This window comes from Crinia signifera, chromosome 5 (assembly GCF_055691185.1).
Source record: "Crinia signifera chromosome 5, ASM5569118v1, whole genome shotgun sequence".
In the NCBI taxonomy this organism is placed as follows: Eukaryota; Metazoa; Chordata; class Amphibia; order Anura; family Myobatrachidae; genus Crinia; species Crinia signifera.
The window spans coordinates 8,360,000-8,377,545 of NC_139221.1; the positions used below are offsets into that span (position 1 = coordinate 8,360,000).

Here is a 17,546-nt window from a genome sequence, read left to right on the forward strand (position 1 = left end):
GCTGATCACTATGACGCTGTGACAGTCCCAGAAGCCTGTCCCTTTGTGTCCAGCCGCTGAGCACTGTGACGCTGTGACAGTCCCAGAAGCCTGTCCCTGTATTTCCAGTCGCTAAGCACTGTGACGCTGTGACAGCCCCAGAAGCCTGTCCCTGTATGTCCAGCCTCTGAGCACTGTGATGCTGTGACAGTCCCAGAAGCCTGTCCCTGTATTTCCAGTCGCTAAGCACTGTGACGCTGTGACAGCCCCAGAAGCCTGTCCCTGTATGTCCAGCCTCTGAGCACTGTGATGCTGTGACAGTCCCAGAAGCCTGTCCCTGTATGTCCAGTCGCTGAGCACTGTGACGCTGTGACAGCCCCAGAAGCCTGTCCCTATATATCCAGTCGCTGAGCACTGTGACGCTGTGACAGCCCCAGAAGCCTGTCCCTGTATGTCCAGTCGCTGAGCACTGTGACGCTGTGACAGTCCCAGAAGCCTGTCCCTGTATGTCCAGTCGCTGAGCACTGTGACGCTGTGACAGTCCCAGAAGCCTGTCCCTGTATGTCCAGTTGCTGAGCACTGCGAGGCTGTGACAGTCCCAGAAGCCTGTCCCTGTATGTCCAGCCTCTGAGCACTGTGACAGTCCCAGAAGCCTGTCCCTGTATGTCCAGTCGCTGAGCACTGTGACAGTCCCAGAAGCCTGTCCCTGTATGTCCAGTCGCTGAGCACTGTGACGCTGTGACAGTCCCAGAAGCCTGTCCCTGTATGTCCAGTTGCTGAGCACTGCGAGGCTGTGACAGTCCCAGAAGCCTGTCCCTGTATGTCCAGCCTCTGAGCACTGTGACAGTCCCAGAAGCCTGTCCCTGTATGTCCAGTCGCTGAGCACTGTGACAGTCCCAGAAGCCTGTCCCTGTATGTCCAGTCGCTCAGCACTGTGACAGTCCCAGAAGCCTGTCCCTGTATGTCCAGTCGCTCAGCACTGTGACAGTCCCAGAAGCCTGTCCCTGTATGTCCAGTCGCTCAGCACTGTGACAGTCCCAGAAGCCTGTCCCTGTATGTCCAGTCGCTGAGCACTGTGACAGTCCCAGAAGCCTGTCCCTGTATGTCCAGTCGCTGAGCACCTGAAGTACGGCTCCTACAGGGCGAATGGAGAGGCGATGGTTAATAGCCCAAATAATTGTATATTATGTCTCATAGATTCAGCATTTCCCGGATCCCCCTCACTGTGAGAAGGGAATGACAGGCGGATCTGTGGTCATAAAATCAGATCCAGATTTCTGGTCCGGTTCCCACCAGTCTCCAGATATTCTCTGTATTATGTATAGATCAAGTTTCAGAATTCCCCGTTACAGTCTCGCCTCGTTTCCTAACACTCCCTGCGGCTCCTGTTATTTCATAGGGGACGATGTCCGAAACCCAAGGTGCCCCCCACCCATCTGTATACCACCGTGCCCCCTCCTACCCATCTCTCCTCCCAGACTACAGACCCCTAGCTGTCCCCACCCAAAATATGTCAGGACATGAGCGCCTATTTATAAAATGAATAATAATAATAATAATAATAATAATAATACGGGGCTATGTAAAAACCGGACCCGGACAAAACCCCAGACCGGACATCAAAATCTGCAGTCCGGAGCTTGTAGTGTCTGGTTGGGGGGGGTCCCGTTCTGGGGGTGTCTTGTCTGGGGGGGTCCCGTTCTTTGGGGATGCCTGCGGTAGATTTCACACACACCCCTGGACAGGACACAGGGAGAGAAGTATTAGAAAACGAAGACATGCGCTGATGTGACATCACAGAAAGGGTAGTGGACAAGTGGAATAGCCTCCCATCAGAGGTGGAGAGGCTAGGACAGTACAACAATGTATACAGGAATGGGACATCCTTACACAGATATATGCATCACATAGGGTTTGAGGTAACAAATTGTTAAAAAGGGGTCTCATGCCTGCCCCCTGATGAAACTGTCCCTCCCAAAATGTCCACTGCCTTAGAGGACACAGTTACTATGGCTGCTAGAGGAGGCAGTGGCCATTTTGGGAAGGACATGAGGACATTTATTTTAATAAAAATGTTTTCAATCCCACACCACAAATATGCACAGGTTATAGGATAAAATGTATATAAATACATAATGTGGGTAATGTAATATCTTAATGGAGAATAAAAGAAAAGATAGGGAGGAAGGTAAGCTCAGGTAAAGGAGGGGTGGGGGTGGGGGGGGGAGTATCCCATCCGGAGTATGGAGAAAGAGCATTAAAAAAGCATTAGCGATATATTATTAATACATAAATATTTACGTATACCTTTTTTTCAAGTTGGGGGGGAGGTGTAGAGTTGCATTGGAAGGATTGATCGATGAGTATAGATGTGTCTCTTGGATTACTAACCATGTGGAAGTGAACATGAGGACATTTTAATGGGGGGAGACATGACACACCCTGACTGCACGGCTAGATTATAATGGTGGCACAAGGGGTCAGTACCCCTGGGCCCCCCTCTAGCTAGGGGCCCCCTGTGGTCGGCATGTATTTTCTGTGCATGCGAGTGGGGTAGTGCTGCAGCTTCTCCTATCTGCCAATGTGACAATGATCATTGGTGCTGAGCACCGGGAGCCAAGGCACACTGACTGCAATGCATTACTGGGAATTTTGTAAAGAGAGAAAGAGTGTCACTGGGTGGTGCACAAAAAGAATTAAACATAAAATGTAACTTTTATCTGATTCTCGTTAAAAAGGTTTTGTGAAATTTTGACATACAAAATACATAAAGCAACACAAGATGGGGAAATTAAAAAGGATGTTATATCCTCACACAGTGAGTTCCCCCTGTGCTTACTTCCCCACTAATTGGTTTTGATTTTATCTGAGGAGCGTCAGTTGTGTATATCCACTGTGGCCTTTTACTAAATGACTACCTCTGCACATAAAAAACATTGACTTATGGATATCATACAAGGAGAGCTCTCCCTCAATAATGATGGTATTTATTATGAGATGACATGCGGTAGAGAAATATAAGAGTTCATATAGTGGCTGCAGTGTAGGGCGGACACACTATGTTTAGCAGCAGGGGACCGGTCACATTATAGTACAATCTTGTCACGCAAGGATCAGTGTCTACTGCGGGTGGTTAAATTCCCTCGAGCCGGTCAGGTGCAGCGTACGGATGGCGTTTCCGACACAGAGGGGTAGATTTATTAAGCTCGGTGAAGTGATAAACTGTCTGGTTTTTATCACCAGCCAATCAGCTCCTTCCTGTCATATTTCAAATCAAGCCTGTAACTTCACAGGTAGGAGCTGATTGGCCGGTGATAAAAACCAGACAGTTTATCACTTCACCGAGCTTAATAAATCTGCCCCTGAGTCACGAACCGCTCAGAGGGGTGACCGTCGGCTGCGTGGTTTGCTGGTTAGCTGGAGGGGATCGGGGTGCGAAGATACGGCACCTCCGATGCACCGCCTGCCCTGGGGTTAAGAATCAGCGGTGGTTGGCGCCATACACACCGCTGTTCTAACTGTGTGGACTCAGTATACAAAAAAGATTTGAATCCAAAAGATCGTGCGCTAAATCAAGCAGCCCTGGTAACCACTTTCACAGAATTTTGAAGAACCACTTCAAACAAAGGGGGTTAACATACAATACCAATATGGATTGTGAACTGGTCTCCTGGGCGCTATAGCAATCCAGATTTGTGTGGACCCAGTGTCGACTGGCGCCCGTGTTTAACGCTCAATTTAAATAATACACAAATCAGAAATGCATTCAAAGGGGGAAGGGGGACACAGTCACTGCGGGTGTACTGGCCTGCGTACTCTTCGCAAACGAGCTTCCTTAGGACCAACCTGACAGTCTGTTGGAAGCCATTTTTATACCTATGTGATTCATGCATATTCATGAGGGGTGTCACCGTGGGTGTGGGTATTGACACACCAAAAACTTTAATCGCATGTGTGCTTTTGCACAATCATGATATTTATGGGTTAATTAACCTCCTTTCTTCTGGGGTTTTTGTTCTTTAATTCGATTAAAAGAGAACTGTTTGTGCAGTGTTTGCCTGTTATTAAATGACTGATGTTTCCTATTTGACCAGACCTCATACTTAACACCTGATTTTGTAAAGGAAGGGGAAGTATGGATAGATGCGGTTATATATGGATTTCCGAGGCAGAAGAGGTTTGAATTAGTGTGCGCATCACTTTGCAATATTGTGACATATATATAACCATATTGCACATTGTCTTGGTATATATAGAGATTTGCGAGGCAGAGAAGGTTTATGTCAGTCCGTGTCGTCTGGACATCACTGTGCAATATTATCACATATGTATAGTCATATTGCATATGTAATACCGCTATACATAGATTCACATAGAGGTTTATGTCAGTACGCATCATCTGCACGTCACTTGGCAACATTATCATAGGATGGTGATTTGCTAGAAATCATGGCGAATTATATCCTGCATTAATGAGTTTATAAGTAACTGTGTCCGTATTTAACAACGTGGTATATATATCAATTGATTGGTGACTAGCAAGAGAATATTGGATCACTCTGCAAAAAGCTATAATAAGTAAATTCGATACATTGTGGTAACCTATTAGTTACAGTGGTAATTGGGTGCGAGGCCACTAGTGCCGATATCGCATCATACTGAGACACACTCAGTAGTGAACATACACACTAATTACTGGGAGTTGACTAAGTCCCATGACACTTTGCACCGAGAGCAGAGGATGAGACGTTTGTGCTGAGCTCTGATTGGTGGAGCTCATTACATGCTTCTCAGAGAACAGCAGCAGCAGCCTAGTCATGGGAGGGTTTTTAATTAGAGGCAGCACATGTGTGTGTGTGTGCGTGTGTATATATATATTTATATATATATATATATAGACAATGTCCAGCGGCACTCAGGAACTTGAAAGAAGGACACAGCCTCAGGCGCTCTTAAGCCAACGTTTCAATAAGTTTATCTTATTTTCATCAGGGCATACTGAAAATAAGATAAACTTATTGAAACGTTGGCTTAAGAGCGCCTGAGGCTGTGTCCTTCTTTCAAGTTCCTGAGTGCTGCCGGACAATGTCTATTTGTGGGGACCGAGTGCTCCTAATTGCGGAGGGCAACAGGACCAGGATTGTGTTTATAGCGAGTGCCATTATCCATTTGGACTTTATATATATATATATATTTATTTATAATAATACAATCTCCGGCACTCGATCAAAGAAGGCTCACCACATCAGAAGTTTGCTATGCAACGTTTCGGACCTTTTATTAGGCCCGTCGTCAGGCAGTACAGTACTGTACTGGATACTGTACTGCCTGACGACGGGCCTAATAAAAGGTCTGAAACGTTGCATAGCAAACTTCTGATGTGGTGAGCCTTCTTTGATCGAGTGCCGGAGATTGTATTATTATTTGCACCTTCCGTGGTCCGGGCACCGCAAGCGCAATTAAGGAGAGCAAGTGCAGACTATTCGCAATATATATTTATTTATATATATATATATATATATATATATATATATAAAAATAGATAGATACGTGGTTACCCACACTCCAAGATACACATGACAACTGCCCGGGTGCTGCACTCAAAGAAATGGTTCTATCCTTGAAAATGGAGTAAAATCCGAAATGTTGGAGCTGATTGCGTTTGCGTAGTCATTTTTGTGAAGTCAAAAGGAGTGCCACTTTCCACACACATATATAAAATATCTATCTATCTATATCTATACAGTATATCCCCTGCAGTTACCCATTGACCAAGTTTATGCTGCCTTTACTCTGTGTTTTGATAGTGTAATATTCTCCCATGCAGTTTGCGGACAGTAATGACAAGTGCAAAGGGGGCCCCCCTGTCTAAACTGCCCCAGGCCCCATGAAGGCTTAATCTGGCACTGCCTGACTGCGCTGAGTGGTGACCAGAGGGAGGGGGGAATCCTCTCATAATGAGTAGGCACATTGGGGGGGAGGGGTGAATGTGTTTTTATTTGGCGGGATGCATTGTTGTAATTATGCCACAGCCAAGAATCACAGTACAACAGAGTTGCCTACCCTCCCGGAATGGCCGGGAGGGTCCCGGAAATCGGGTCCCCCTCCCGGCCCCCCGGAAAGGGGGGCAACCCTCCCGCATTAACCCCAATCCCCCGCGATCTGCCCCTCGGCGGGGGGGTCCGTGAGTAAAAGGACGCGATCGCGTCATTTTAACCCCGCCCCCCGCCGTGAGGCAGATGTAAAACCCCACCCAAATCTAATTATCTCTGCACAAGTAACACCTGCCTCACCTGCAGTGCTCATGGTTTTGTCCATCTAAGAAATATTTTGTCAGAAAGAGTGAGCTAGATTAAGGGCCACAGTTCCTGCTGGAGCCTGCACAAAAATAGCCCTGTATATATATATATATATATATATATATATATATATATATATATATATATATATATAACAATGATTATGCCACTGTTACTATCCACCTCTGGTGGGTCTGTGTAAATGCAGCCTGACTCTTGCATTTGTTCTGTGTGCAATTCACCTGTCATATAATTAGGCAATTAGCATCTGCCTTGTGTGTCAGGCTGCTCACCTGCAGTGACTTTCCTCATTTAGGGGGGTTGTCCATTCCGGCTGTTCTGATTGGATATTGATCCCTCCATTTCCCAGCCTGTCCTGAGCTCTGTGTTGGTTATGCTGCTTGTTTCTAGCATTGCAGCAGATCATACTCAGTCTTTCCTGACAAACCCTGATTTTGATCTAATCCTGACTAGCCTGTGTTACCCTGAGATATGCTAGCTTGCTGTTTCCCTGCACATGTCTGATCCTGGCTGTTCCAGCTTATACAGGCTCTGTTAAGAGCTTCTGTTTATGTAACTGTGTTTTCACCCATTCCAAGTCTGTAACTAGAACTGCCCCACAGTTTGGTCCTACTGCATGTTGCCAGTAGCTGTAACTAGAACTGCCCCACAGTTTGGTCCTACTGCATGTCTGTCCATGTTGCCAGTAGCTTCTACTCCGCTATGTAATATATATGTACTGTACTGTTTGTGTCACTACTAGCGATCTTTCTTATACCGGTCCTGCCTGTCTGTATCTACCCGCCTGTGCCGGATCTGCTCCATAATCCGGTCCTGTCCTTTGTCTGCCTGTACTATATTCTATTTATGCACTGCCTGGGACTGCACCTCTAACATCATTGTGGTTTAGTACCCAGTGCTTGGTAATTCCATCCCCAGTGCTGTGGTGCTCGTCTATACCATCTGCTGCAGTGGTCCCGTGCTAGTTGCACACAGTAGTGTGCTAAAGTTAGTATTTGTCTTGTGTCGTTGGTCCTTGATTTTGTGTCCCAGTCTGACTCCCGTATTTGCCTTGCCCAGGCTCCTGTAGCAGCCATGTCCCTCTGCAAGACCTGGCGGCACTGGAGTGTGGGCTGACCTAATTCGGCCTCACAAATGTGGCTGTTATAGGTGAAGCCTTAGCCTGCAGGAGGCTGTAAGGACTTCTGGGCAACAGCGCCACCTATACCACCTTGACCACACAGTAGTAATGCCTTTTATAGCACATTATGCTACACAGTAGTACCCCATATATGTGTTATGCCACATAGTAGTAATGCACCTTATACATATAATGCCACACACATTAAGAACCTGGGAATAATGTCTCATGGCAGACCTGCTCCGAAACACTCCCATCTGTTGGAAACAAGTTAAACTACATGTATCTTTTGAAGCATTTGCTTCCAGCCGGCTTACCAGTATTACAGTATATCATATAAATATAGTTACAACCAAAGTACATTGACTGTTTCAGCAGATGCTGACATCCGAAACCGATATTAGTCGATTTTCTGTAATCTGCACCTGCGTGCATGTGGCAGCATGCATGTGTGACCCCTTTAACTGCAGTTACATTCAGGAGCGTTATACCACGGTCTAAGGGTCGATGGGGGGCCTGCGACAGGGTGGTGAAGTGGCATTGGGGTGGCATTGACATGGTGATGTGGGGGGAACGATCTGGACAATGGAGGTAAGATTTTGCTATTAAATCGCTGGGAGGGACCGCATGCTAGCGTCAGGTGTTGTAGTTTTGCAATTACAACTGAATTGGACCCTTTGTCTGTATATGATGCCGGGGAGCTCCTGAGCTGTAAGCAGCCCAATCCCACCCTATGACTGTCTGCTGACTCACCTGACCTGCTGGGACTAATGCTGGGTACACTAGCCAATACACCGGCCAGCAGGAGTTACTGGGACTTGTAGTTCTCTAACAGTCAGAGAACCAGGGTTTACGGTCAGTTGGAAAACACTGAAGTGTACAGAAGACAGTGGCTAACAGGAGAAGTACATGTACAATAATCCAGTCACACACCCTGAAAATACAACCTCTCTGCCCCTTTATCTCATTATAGTAATCAGGCCCAGAGAAATATGTTGGTTTACAGCTCATTAAAACAATGCTTCGTTCCTCCTGAAAAGTGGGGAGCGTAAACGCTATTGCCTCCTGTATACCAATTACCAACTACTGATTATTGTCCTAAGATATTATAAGATGTCCTGGGCAGATGTATTTTTCCCCTCAGAAAAGATCATTATTAATTATAGTGATATTTAAAACTAATTGCTTTCTTCAATTAGCTTCACATTTGTCTTCAATCTTCTATTCAGTAATTCGGCCTAGAAAAATGCTGTTTGGTATCATCGTAGGCACCACACTAAGGGCCTTATTTTGGTTCATTCTTTCTGACAAAATCCTTCTTAGATGGACAAAACCATGTGCACTGCAGGTGGGGCAGATGTAACATGTGCAGAGAGAATTAGATTTGGGTGGGGTTTTACTTCAAAGTGAGATCTATATTGCAGTGTAAAAATAAAGCAGTCAGTATTTTCCCTGCACAGAAACAAAATTACTCACCCAAATCTAATTCTCTCTGCACATGTTACATCTGCCCCACCTGCAGTGCACATGGTTTTGTCCATCTAATAAGGATTTTGTCAGAAAGAATGAACCAAAATAAGGCCCTAAACCGGGACCTTAGAAAGCAAAGTTTAGAGGCGATCGTAAAAAAAGTTATAGACAAGTACATTAAGGAGTTTATTCTGGTTGACATGCAGCGCTGTGTCTAATTTTACGCCCGTATGCCGCTCGCACAGGCCGCCACCCCCCAAACCCACATCATTCGAATGATGTGAAAGGTTCATGCAAAACTAAGACACTCCCAGGTGTCTTAGCTTTGCGTGTGTTCTGAAGGGGAACATGGCGGGCAACTGACCTCCATTGATGTCAACTGCTTGCCCCCGGCACCCGCGTCACTGGGCCTGCGTTTTCATGGGAACACACATGGGAACTCCCATGGGTTGCGACTACCCGCCGCAACCCCGCCCGCACTGGCGCATAAATGTAAGGAAACATTGCTCACAGTTGCGAATTCGCAACAGGGCGCATAGATTAGAATAAGGTCCTAAAGATATAGGCCATAAATCCAAGCAGCGTAATCTTCCTGTGGCTACCGTTGCAAATATTAAGTCCATTGAACTGCATCCAACCTCTCTGGATGCAGCCGTAAGAGGAACATCAACAACAGATTAAACAGAAGAATAGTGAGAATCTTAAAAAAATTATAATAATAAAAAAGGAAATTTTCCCAAGAGATTCACACTCCAAGGTCAGGGTACGTCAGTGTCCCACGCTTTCGGAGTGACAGTGGGCACATGGAGGTGGAGGCCGAGGGCTCCACCTTTGAAATAAAACAACATAACAAAATTCCAAACTGGAGTTTGGTAAAATGCGCTGTAACACAAAGCTTCTGGGAGAACGCCCGGTGCACAATGAGTCAAAGGTGCAGCTGTCTGGTAAGTCACATCAGCTCTATGGGCCTAATTCAGGCCTGATCGCAGGGCCGGGAATTTACACAGCGTCCAGTTATCAATGTACTGCATATATGTCCGGTGCACAATGCGTGCCGTGTGCGCAACACTGGCCAGCGATGTAGTCCTGATGCTTATTCTAGTCGCAATGCGATTGACAGGAAGCCGGCGTGTGTGGGTGGTAACTGGCCGTTTCATGGGAATGCTAAGAAAAATGGAGGCGTGCCTAGGAAAACGCTGGGAGTGTCAGGGAAAATGGAGGCGTGTCGAGGAAAACGCTGGGAGTGTCAGGGAAAATGGAGGCGTGTCGATGAAAACGCTGGGAGTGTCAGGGAAAATGGAGGCGTGTCTGAGCATTTTAGTCCAAGAAGTAGAGTACTGGAAGGGGGAGGGAGATTTGGCGAAGCGGCAGCTCTCAATGGGACACATAACCAGGTATCAGCAGCCATCACAGATTGCAGGTGGTGCCCTGTGCGATTGTATGGCTCATCTGCTGGTAGAAACCAGGATATATTTGTGTGTGTGTATATGTATCACTGTAGTTCCCCTTATTATATTTATGTTACACCACACAGTAGTGGCCCTTATTCATACTACACTGCAGAGTAGTACCCCTTACACTGGTTATGCCACACAACAGAGCCCCTTATTCACAATATACTACACGGTAGTAAGGCCCTGTATAACACATTATCCCACACAGCGGTAATGCCCTGTATAACACATTATGCCACATTATGCCACGCAGCAGAAATGCCCTGTATAACACATTATGCCACGCAGCAGAAATGCCCTGTATATTAAACTATTAAGCGTTTGTGCATGTGTAAGAGAGAAAGAGATGTAGTTTTACTCGCTGGCAACAGATGATAGTGTTTCAGAGACACACATCAAACTCGACATATATATATATAAATGATTATGCCACTGTTACTATCCACCTCTGGTGGGTCTGTGTAAATGCAGCCTGACTCTTGCATTTGTTCTGTGTGCAATTCACCTGTCATGTAATTAGGCAATTAGCATCTGCCTTGTGTGTCAGGCTGCTCACCTGCAGTGACTTTCCTCATTTAGGGGGGTTGTCCATTCCGGCTGTTCTGATTGCATATTGATCCCTCCATTTCCAAGCCTGTCCTGAGCTCTGTGTTGGTTATGCTGCTTGTTTCTAGCATTGCAGCAGATCATACTCAGTCTTTCCTGACAAACCCTGATTTTGATCTAATCCTGACTAGCCTGTGTTACCCTGAGATATGCTAGCTGGCTGTTTCCCTGCAAGTGTCTGATCCTGGGTGTTCCAGCTTATACTGGCTCTGTTAAGAGCTTCTGTTTATGTAACTGTGTTTTCACCCATTCCAAGTCTGTAACTAGAACTGCCCCACAGTTTGGTCCTACTGCATGTCTGTCCGTGTTGCCAGTAGCTTCTACTCCGCTATGTAATATATATGTACTGTACTGTTTGTGTCACTACTAGCGATCTTTCTTATACCGGTCCTGCCTGTCTGTATCTGCCCGCCTGTGCCGGATCTGCTCCATAATCCGGTCCTGTCCTTTGTCTGCCTGTACTATATTCTATTTATGCACTGCCTGGGACTGCACTTCTAACAACATTGTGGTTTAGTACCCAGTGCTTGGTAATTCCATCCCCAGTGCTGTGGTACTCGTGTATACCATCTGCTGCAGTGGTCCCGTGCTAGTTGCACACAGTAGTGTGCTAAAGTTAGTATTTGTCTTGTGTTGTTGGTCCTTGATTTTGTGTCCCAGTCTGACTCCCGTATTTGCCTTGCCCAGGCTCCTGTAGCAGCCATGTCCCTCTGTAAGACCTGGCGGCACTGGAGTGTGGGCTGACCTAATTCGCCCTCACAAATGTGGCTGTTATAGGTGAAGCCTTAGCCTGCAGGAGGCTGTAAGGACTTCTGGGCAACAGCGCCACCTATACCACCTTGACCACACAGTAGTAATGCCTTTTATAGCACATTATGCTACACAGTAGTACCCCATATATGTGTTATGTCACATAGTAGTAATGCACCTTATACATATAATGCCACACACATTAAGAACCTGGGAATAATGTCTCATGGCAGACCTGCTCCGAAACACTGCCATCTGTTGGAAACAAGTTAAACTACATCTATCTTTTGAAGCATTTGCTTCCAGCCGGCTTACCAGTATTATATCATATAAATATAGTTACAACCAAAGAACATTGACAGTTTCAGCAGATGCTGACATCTGAACCGATATTAGTCGATTTTCTGTAATCTGCACCTGCGTGCATGTGGCAGCATGCATGTGTGACCCCTTTAACTGCAGTTACATTCAGGAACGTTATACCACGGTCTAAGGGCCAATGGGGGGCCTGCGACAGGGTGGTGAAGTGGCATTGGGGTGGCATTGACATGGTGATGTGGGGGAATGGTCTGGACAATGGAGGTAAGATTTTGCTATAGCATCGCTGGGAGGGACCGCATGCTAGCGTCAGGAGTTGTAGTTTTGCAATTACAACTGAATTGGACCCTTTGTCTGTATATGATGCCGGGGAGCTGCTGAGCTGTAAGCAGCCCAATCCCACCCTATGACTGTCTGCTGACTCACCTGACCTGCTGGGACTAATGCTGGGTACACTAGCCAATACACCGGCCAGCAGGAGTTACTGGGACTTGCAGGGCCGGTGCAAGGTTTCGTGACACCCTAGGCAAAAAGTCTGCCGCCCGCCCCCCCCCCCCCCCCCCCATAAAAATGTGCAAATGTGTGTGTAATACATGCCTATTTAATTATTTAAAGTTTGTCTTACTTTTTTTTCTTCACCTGCACTGGCAGAGTGCACACAGTGCAGGGGCCACGGTTTGCTCCTCTGTCCTCCAACGAGTACCAACTTTCTGTCCCCATGTGCTAGCTTTCTGTCCCCATTGGCTCTACCAGGATGGTCCTCACTTTAATGCTGTAAGGAGGCCATAGCAGCAGGGGTGGCCGCGCCTGTGTGCCTCCCGCAGCCAGCAGTACATACAGAGCATGGCTGCGGGCAAGCGTGTCTGCGGGCGGGTGGGCGAGCGTGTCTGCGGGCGGGCGGGTGGGCGAGCATGTCAGCACGGGCTCGGCACCGGGTGGGGGGGGCAGGAGCTGCGGCTAAGTTGCCAGCGAGGGCAGAGGCAGGAGCTGCCGCCGCCCGCCGCCGAAGTTTCCCGCTGGCCGCTGGCGCCGCGGCCTGATGACCGTCCGGGCGACAGCGAGTGACTGACTACTGTCTGTCAGCGCTGGCGGCAGGCCGGCGGCAGCCATGTACACGGGCGGGGGGGACGGGGGTAGTCCGTTATACTTACAAGCTCAGCTGTGCAGTTGTTGCTGAGCCTCGCCCTCAGCCTGTGTGGAGTCCAGCCGCTGCCTTCTTCTTCCTCCTCCGGCTCTCTCCTCTGCGGTAGCGTCGACGTGCGTAGCAGCTTCCTCCTGCTGCTGCTGGCCAGGCCAGCTCACTACCGCCCTCCAGTGGCCGGCGCCCTAGGCAAATGCCTAACCTTGCCTAGTGGTGGCGCCAGCCCTGGGGACTTGTAGTTCTCTAACAGTCAGAGAACCAGGGTTTACGATCAGTTGGAAAATACTGAAGTGTTCAGAAGAAGACGGCGGCTAACAGGAGAAGTGGCGTCCTGCCTTTATACCACACTGAGTGCAATGTTCTACCAGGACGTGCGCTACTCTGCGGTCTCTCGCTGCAGCGGCCGCTATATCTGGCCACAGACCTGTAATAACCTGTGTACTCGGTCAGGAATGTGCTGACGGCTGATTCTACATGTGCCCTGTATCAGATGCTCAGCACAGCCCTGCACCACATCCTCCTGATTCTGGCTCCCATCACTGTGACCTGGGACACTGGCCATATAATTACTGGGGTCTCAGATCAGGTGAAACAGGAACCTAATTACTCGTACAATGGATGCCTAGCTGACAGTTATTTATTTATTAACAGTTTCTTATATAGCGCACACAGATTCCGCAGAGCTTTACAGAGCATAGTTATAATCAAAAACACATAACAAATTACAGTACGAGACAGTTTAGGACAAGTACATGGTTAATATGGATAGTTGCACCAGGGGACAGGACACTGAAGCAAGCATCAGGGTGGCAGAGGTTTATATATTCTAAGAAAGGCACATGAGGAGAGAGGGCCCTGCTCGTGAGAGCTTACATTCTAAAGGGGAGGGTTAGACAGACAGGGGTGACACAGAAGACGTGAGCATAAACAGTAGGTTAGGATGAGAGATGGTCAGGTTTTATGCTGGAGGGTGGGAAGAGGTCAGCTTAGTCTTTAATATTTTAAGTCTAAAAAAGCGCCGGGTCATCCAGGAGTAGACAGCAGAGAGACAGTTGGAGATATGAGTGAGGATATAGGGAGAGAGAGATCAGGAGAGGAGCGGTAGGTTTCAGTGTTATCAGCATAGAGGTGATAGTGGAAGTTTAGTGAGCAAATAAGCTCACCCAGAGAGGACATGTAGAGATAGAGTTAGTTATACAGTGCTGGGTCACCTAGCAGTGGTGTCAAACTCATGGCCCTCCAGCTGTTGTGAAACTACACATCCCAGCATGCCCTGCCACAGTTTTGTCAATCCATTTTATAAAATCTGTGGCAGGGCATGCTGGGATGTGTAGTTCCACAACAGCTGGTGGGCCATGAGTTTGACACCACTATGACCTCTGACCTGTGTCCATTGGACAGGCAGCGGTTACTGGCAGCAGAGGCACAATTGTACTACACAACGGAATATGCTGGAGCTATATATGTAAATGCTAATAATATACCGAGGGATCGTGAACACTCACAGAGCTGGCGCGTATCGCTGTATCACTCACCGGGGGCTCCGCAGTCTGGATGGGGCGATGGGGTGAGAACTGTGATGCAGGAGTCAGTGGTTCTGGCTGTGCAGCTGCTGAGTCTGCGCCTCGCCCAGCACACGCTGCTCGCTCTCTCCTCCTCTGACTGAAGTGGTCTCTGAGAATCTGCAGATCCTACACGAGACATGACTCACCCTGACTGCCCACATATCCTGAGTCCTGCCCCTCACACCGGCCGGGCACACGGCTCACCCCATAACTGGCCCCAGTGACTGAGAGCTTGACCTCAAATCACTGGATGCAGTGGCAAAACTAGAAGTTTTGTGCCCCCTGCCAAAAAGGATTCTGCCCCTCCCCCCCTGTACATTATTTATATATTTTTTGCCTATGTACTTGTTGCCAGGGGTTACAAGCTCCTTGGGTACATGTGTAATAGCACGGCGCCCGGCTACGCTATGTTTTCAGCGCAGGCTAAGCTACGCTCTCAGCATAGCCTAATGGCTGCCTAGTGTAGTTAGCGTACTTAGCGTAGTGACTCCACGGCAGCCCGGCTCTGTCCCCGGCGTCTATGGCAAGCCTAGTGAGTGCCTCTCACACAGCGCCGGTAACCACCAGATCCCCTGTGCTGGCGGATGCCGGCGGAGAGGGGATCATGTGGGCGTTGGCGGAGCGGTGCTCCAGCTGTCTGAGACGCAGGTGCTAAATCCATTCATAATCCTATTTTATCCAATCAGTATTGTGTAATCCTCTCACCGTCTGTATCACTGTATGTTCCTGTACTGTTACCAGGGTATAGTCTATATGTCCACTTATTTTATAGCGCTGCAGTATAGGCTGGAGGAACACTCACAGACATCACCTATTCCTCTCCCACCTACATCTCTGACATTATCTGACCTCTCTTTACGCTCCCACCCGCCCTCTTCCCTCCGCTAATGCATGCCGCTGCATCCCTTGCTGCTCCTTTTCACTGGGGTTCTCTACCCCTCCCCCTCAGACTCTCCTCCTCTCTACAAAAAAACTTTAACTAGGCTCTGAAGACCATACGTCGTCAATACCCTAGCCATATCTTACACTAACCTTCTGTGTATGCTCACATCTACCCCTCCTGTCTGTCTGCCCTTCCCCTCTAGTATGTAAGCTCTCACGAGCAGGGCCCTCTGTCCCTCATGTGCTTTCCATCATTTATGTATTGTAGCTGCAGAACCTTTGTGGTGCCATATAAATAAATGATGATAATAATAATAATAATACTAATAAAAAGATACATTTATAGTGGATCTGGTTGGGGTTTATTTCCCTAGTGGGATATTAGTGGAGGGAGAATGATGTTATGGGGTAAATTGGATTATTATCCCTGTCATTGAGGGTTAGATGAATGTATGGATTTACCTGAAGGGTAAAAAAAGGGGCAGACTAGATGGGCCAAATGGTTCTTATCTGCCGTCAAATTCTACGTTTCTATGATTATTATATATAACTAGGTGATTCATTGCGCCCACACCATTGTAAGGGGCTGCGCCTACTTAACCTGTCAACGCATTTATTGCGTGGGTGAGGGTTGGTTGCAAGGGTGCTATGGTGGGGGGTAGGTGCTTTGGGGTGGTGTGGGGGGCCGGAGATGCTGGAAGAGATTGAGGAAGTGCTGGGGACACTGGCGGAATAGTGGGGGTGGGGGGCGGGGGATGCATTTTGGTGAAAATTACTTTCCATTACATTCCAAAACATTCCAAAACACACAGGCCACATTTAAGTAAACCCACATAAGTCAGTAAGCTGACTATAAACACACAGAAATACATGTCAGTAAGCCCACAAAATTACATGTTACTAAGAACACCTACATGTAAGGCCACTGTAAGCACACCAACACTGGCAGGAGATGAGGGGGGTGATGTTGCGGGATTGAGGAGGGGCTGGGGACACTGTGCAGCAATAACTGCGATGTCACAGATAAGAGATTTCCCTTCTGGCAGTCAGCAGCAGCGGGTAAGGGGCCAGATGTATCAAGCTTCAAAAGTGATAAAATGGAGAGTGATAAACAGCCAACCAATCAGCTCCTACCTGTTATTTTTCAAACCCAGCCTGTGACATGACAGGTAGGAGCTGATTGGCTGGCTGTTTATCACTCTTCATTTTATCACTTTTGAAGCTTGATACATCTGGCCCAAGGTGCGGTGTGCTGTGTCCCTGAGCAGCAGCAGCGTGTGCCCGCAGCAGCGGAATACAGACACGTGCACTGTGCGCCCTCTCTATAGATGTGTCACACAGACCTAGGGTGACCAACTCATCCCTTTAATCCGGGACACATATTAATTACACAGGTTCTGTGGCAGTTTAGAACCAGGTGAAAGCCAGCCACAGAACCTGTGTAATTAATATGTGCCCCGGATTAAAGGGATGAGTTGGTCACCCTACACAGAGCCCCCCTCTCACTGGCCACACGGAGTGCAGAGAGATCGGTAACACGGTAGTTTTGCTGGCCGATGGCGGGGGGAGACGGGGGCTGGTGCAGGCACCATCCATGAAACTTCCAAGCCGTGGCTGCGGTGGTTTACCGCTGTGCCTGTCAGACAAGTGTTGCTGCATGCAGCGGGACCCAGACGCACCGCTCTGACCCTGTCCGGCGCCGACCACTGAGCCCCTCTGCTGCCTGTGCACATACCGGGTCTTCACCACCTTTTCCAGGTACATCCTGTCCGTACTCTGGGAATCTTATGTGAATTTAGATATATATATATATATATATACTGTACATACACATATATACACACACACACACACACATCAGCAACAAGAAGCGTCACTCCGGGACTCTTTATAGTGAAAAACGGCTATGCTTTATTATGTCAACAGCGTTTCGGACAGTCG

General features: G+C 47.9%; 1 protein-coding gene across 1 annotated transcript in view; it reads right to left on the reverse strand.

Moving 5' to 3' along the window:
* The window catches only part of LOC146079927 (uncharacterized), a 46,123-nt gene extending 31,291 nt beyond the window's left edge, over positions 1 to 14,832 (reverse strand). The window contains exon 1 of the mRNA XM_083186655.1: positions 14,664 to 14,832. The gene's annotated coding sequence lies outside the window, so the exon portion shown is untranslated. The remainder of the gene's footprint in view (positions 1 to 14,663) is intronic.
* Positions 14,833 to 17,546: the final 2,714 nt, after the last annotated feature.